Source organism: Vanessa atalanta, unplaced genomic scaffold (genome assembly GCF_905147765.1).
Source record: "Vanessa atalanta unplaced genomic scaffold, ilVanAtal1.2, whole genome shotgun sequence".
In the NCBI taxonomy this organism is placed as follows: Eukaryota; Metazoa; Arthropoda; class Insecta; order Lepidoptera; family Nymphalidae; genus Vanessa; species Vanessa atalanta.
Genome location: NW_025919935.1, coordinates 7,501 through 12,500, shown reverse-complemented (window position 1 = coordinate 12,500; position 5,000 = coordinate 7,501). Strand labels below are relative to the sequence as shown.

Sequence of the window (5,000 nt, the reverse complement as noted above, 5' to 3'; positions counted from 1 at the left end):
CGATTAGTTCGTGTATCGATGGTGTCTGTGCGTGCTGTGTCTCTCGCGTGTTCGTAATTCGCGTCATTTTCATTATTATATTATTACGTAAGTCTTCTTATACGTTTAATATCAATAATTAACATATATAATTTTCGATACATTAACATTAACATTAACATTAACATTAACATTATATGAGCTCTATCTCGACTCTCCTTTCGATACACGAACGTTCGACGTTTTCATCGAGCACTTCGTTCGAGAAAACGTTCGTAGAGTAGGAGTAGAGCTCGTTGCGTTCGTTAGATTATTTTTTAATTTTTTTATAGAGATTCAATACATTTATGTCAGGATATTTTTTTAAAGATAATTTATATTTATTTATTACTTCATTATACATATTTTAAGGTATCAAGACTGATATGAAACTTAAAAATTATATTATTAACATTATTTACGCATTCGTAAATCGCGTCATGTTCTTTATTATTATTATTATTATATTTATTCGTCATCGTCATAATTATTATTTTAATTATAAAATATAATAATTTTAATTATAAATTTTTTTTTTTTCGATAAACGAATACCGGTGAAATTTAAATAAACGAAGATACAACTTTCTTTGTTGTTGTTGTTGTTGTTGTTTTTTTTTTCTTTTTTTTTTTATTGTTGTTGTTGTTGTTGTTGTTGTTGTTGTCGTTGTTGTTGCATTGACGTTGCATAATATCATATAATCATATACTATCTATAAAAATATAGAACAAAATAATCGAAGTTTTGGAGATTTTGGAGGGTTTGGGGTGTCAGTTGGGGGGGAGGGGGTTGGGGAGGGGGGGGGGGGGGGGGGCGGATAGGGCTGCGTGTTCTGGGGTTCGTCGTCTTATGATATCAGATCGAATATGAGAAACATAATAAAATAATAATAATAATAAAAAAAAAAATACATTCCGTTCGAACGAGCCGAATGTCATACTCATCGTCAGGCATATATATGGAGTAGTGACGGTTCGAACGTCGAACATTCAAAAATTGATGTTAGACGCGAAGTGACCGGATCAGTACTCTTGTATAACGAAAAAAATGTTATTATCGTTTTCATTTGTCGTCTTTGTTGCGTGTCTTCTGGCGTGTCTCTCGATTCGTCGTATCGCGTTATATTATACTTTACGTAGTGTAACAACAAGTATGTACGTACGATTCGTCTCGACCGCTGGGGGATATTCACTGACACACGTGAAAATGATAAAAAGATTCTTATTCGTTCTGTAAAACTGTGCCGACCGACGGACGCACGTAGATCTCTCTGCCTCATGCGCTCTTCCTCTTATCGTCGTCGTCGTCGCTCTCGCTACAATCTATCCTCATGGAATAAATGTTGATTCATTGTAGTCGATCTGCGACGTCGCGACGATATGAGAAAACGTTAGAGACGGAGTTCTTAAAAGATTCAGTGTATTCGTATAGTGTGTATAATTTTTATATTATATATGAACGGTCGTTTCTAAAATTCTTTTTGTTAATTTTTACATTTATCATGTACAAAAAATACACAACCCGAGTATCGGTACGATCACTCAAACACCGGGCGTCGATCCCAATGTTTTACGATAATAATCGTTGAACAATACATACGTACACGTCGTGTGCGAAGTGTTATTTTGAAAAAAAAACTCGATCTCGTTTAGAACGTTCGAATTCGTGACCGTTATGTGTCATTATGTGAAGACGCCTCCGCCGCCGCCGCCGCCGCCGCTGTCGTCGCGTTATATATTATAGCGCACGCGCGCGCGCGTGCTTAAAGCGCGTTTGTGTCTCATATAAATTTTTATAAGAGTCAACCGTTAAAATCTATCGCGTCTAACGCGATCGACGATACGGTGAGACGCTCGTTTCATACTGTGCGTATATTGTACATGCATGCATAAGTTTGTGTGTATTTTATATGCGAATATGAAACGAGAAGAGTAATTGACGACTTCAACAAGTCTCGGTTAGCTCCCTGGTTGATCCTGCCAGTAGTTATATGCTTGTCTCAAAGATTAAGCCATGCATGTCTCAGTGCAAGCCGTATTAAGGCGATACCGCGAATGGCTCAATATATCAGTTTTGGTTCCTTAGATCTTACTCAGTTACTTGGATAACTGTGGTAATTCTAGAGCTAATACATGCAATCAGAACTCTGACCAGTGATGGGATGAGTGCTTTTATTAGATCAAAACCAATCGACGGAGGGCGTCTCGTCCGAAGTCGTTAATTTTGATGAATCTGGATAACTTTTGCCGATCGCATGGTCCAGTACCGGCGACGCATCTTTCAAATGTCTGCCTTATCAACTTTCGATGGTAGTTTCTGCGACTACCATGGTTGTCACGGGTAACGGGGAATCAGGGTTCGATTCCGGAGAGGGAGCCTGAGAAACGGCTACCACATCCAAGGAAGGCAGCAGGCGCGCAAATTACCCACTCCCGGCACGGGGAGGTAGTGACGAAAAATAACGATACGGGACTCTTTCGAGGCCTCGTAATCGGAATGAGTACACTTTAAATATTTTAACGAGGAACAATTGGAGGGCAAGTCTGGTGCCAGCAGCCGCGGTAATTCCAGCTCCAATAGCGTATACTAAAATTGTTGCGGTTAAAAAGCTCGTAGTTGCATTTGTGCGCCGCGCTGTCGGTGCACCGCATCCGCGGTGATACTGACACGTCTGCGGAGCATATCGTCGGTGAGCCGGCGGTAAAACGCCGGTTCAATATCAAAATCCTATCGCGGTGCTCTTCAGTGAGTGTCGAGATGGGCCGACAATTTTACTTTGAACAAATTAGAGTGCTCAAAGCGGGCTCAAAATGCCGCTTGAATATTTCGTGCATGGAATAATAGAATATGATCTCGGTTCTATTTTGTTGGTTTTCAGAACTCCGAGGTAATGATTAATAGGGATAACTGGGGGCATTCGTATTGCGACGTTAGAGGTGAAATTCTTGGATCGTCGCAAGACGAACATCAGCGAAAGCATTTGCCAAAGGTGTTTTCATCAATCAAGAACGAAAGTTAGAGGTTCGAAGGCGATTAGATACCGCCCTAGTTCTAACCGTAAATATGTCATCTAGCGATCCGCCGACGTTACTACAATGGCTCGGCGGGCAGCTTCCGGGAAACCAAAGATTTTGGACTCCGGGGGGAGTATGGTTGCAAAGCTGAAACTTAAAGGAATTGACGGAAGGGCACCACCAGGAGTGGAGCCTGCGGCTTAATTTGACTCAACACGGGAAATCTCACCAGGCCCGGACACCGGAAGGATTGACAGATTAATAGCTCTTTCTTGATTCGGTGGGTGGTGGTGCATGGCCGTTCTTAGTTGGTGGAGCGATTTGTCTGGTTAATTCCGGTAACGAACGAGACTCTAGCCTGCTAAATAGGCGTCGTCATTTAGGTGTGCTCGATTTCGGTCGAGCAACTCACTGGCGGCGTATTAAAATTCTTCTTAGAGGGACCGGCGGCTTCGAGCCGCACGAGATTGAGCAATAACAGGTCTGTGATGCCCTTAGATGTCCTGGGCCGCACGCGCGCTACACTGAAGGAATCAGCATGTTCTCCCTGGCCTAGAGGCCCGGGCAACCCGTTGAAACTCCTTCGTGCTGGGGATTGGGGTTTGCAATTATCCCCCATAAACGAGGAATTCCTAGTAAGCGCGAGTCATAAGCTCGCGTTGATTACGTCCCTGCCCTTTGTACACACCGCCCGTCGCTACTACCGATTGAATGATTTAGTGAGGTCTTCGGACCGACACGCGGTGGCTTCACGGCCGTCGGCGTTGCTGGGAAGTTGACCAAACTTGATCATTTAGAGGAAGTAAAAGTCGTAACAAGGTTTCCGTAGGGGAACCTGCGGAAGGATCATTAACGTAAATTATCAATCTCGAAAGAGTGCGATAATGAACGATAATAAAATTGTAAAACACAAATATCGACGTTCGGAATGTGTCGTTTCGATGCGAGGACGCGATTCTCACTCTCTCTCTCTCACACAGCAGTGTGTCCGAGTCAGAGTCCAGAGTCGTGTAACGCGTCCTATTCTGATATTTTTCGATGTCGATTTCGAGGAAAGTACGATGTGTTAACGCACATCGTCATCTTCAAATAAAATGTATATTTCTTTTTTTTTTTTTTGTACTTTTTTTTTTTTTTAACTTTTTTTTTTTTTTTTTTTAATTTTTTGAATTTTTCTCTGTATACTAAAAATAAGAGAAAAAAACGAAAAAAAAAAAAAAAATAAAAAAAAAATAAACTCATATCACTGGCGTATAGAATCGTTCGAGTGATCGTAGAAATTATAAAAATAAAACAAATTAAAAACCATTACCCTGGACGGTGGATCACTTGGCTCGCGGGTCGATGAAGAACGCAGTTAACTGCGCGTCATAGTGTGAACTGCAGGACACATTTGAACATCGACATTTCGAACGCACATTGCGGTCCGTGGAGAAACATCCAGGACCACTCCTGTCTGAGGGCCGGCTGTATAAAAATATAAACCACACTGTTCAATGTTTAATGTCGTAATGTCTATTATTTCGTAACCGACTCAATAGACTGACTGACGTTTCTCGAACATATGACGGTATCCGCGTTCGATGTGTTATATTACGTGTTTAAATATACTTAATATAAATCTCGTTCTCGGTCCGTTCAAATATAACAAATACGATGTGTATGTATGTTTACGTTTACATGCGTGTGTGTGTATATATTATTTATATTTTTATATACGCGTTCGTGTGTACGTTTACGTCACGGAGTTTCGTTATGCGACGTCAGAGAGACTGAGAGCGTCGCTCGTCGCCAGACGAGGAGCGCCCATCTCCGACCTTTCGATCGTTTCATTGAGTTGTTCTCGATCAAAGAGGGTAATCGGAGTTTAGGTGATCTCTTCGTCTCGTGATTATCGAGTACGTGCGTTTCTTTTGTTCATACTCTAATGTCAAAATTTCGAATACAAAAGCTCCGCGATCGTTACGA

At 41.4% G+C, this 5,000-nt stretch overlaps 2 non-coding genes across 2 annotated transcripts; both read left to right on the top strand.

The window, feature by feature from the left end:
* The first annotated feature begins 1,981 nt into the window (after window positions 1-1,981).
* Window positions 1,982-3,884, top strand: LOC125076359. The gene has a single exon (XR_007120331.1). It is a non-coding gene; the product is annotated as a small subunit ribosomal RNA (ribosomal RNA).
* Window positions 3,885-4,341: 457 nt separating this feature from the next.
* On the top strand, window positions 4,342-4,498 carry LOC125076355. Its single transcript, XR_007120328.1, has one exon. It is a non-coding gene; the product is annotated as a 5.8S ribosomal RNA (ribosomal RNA).
* Window positions 4,499-5,000: the final 502 nt, after the last annotated feature.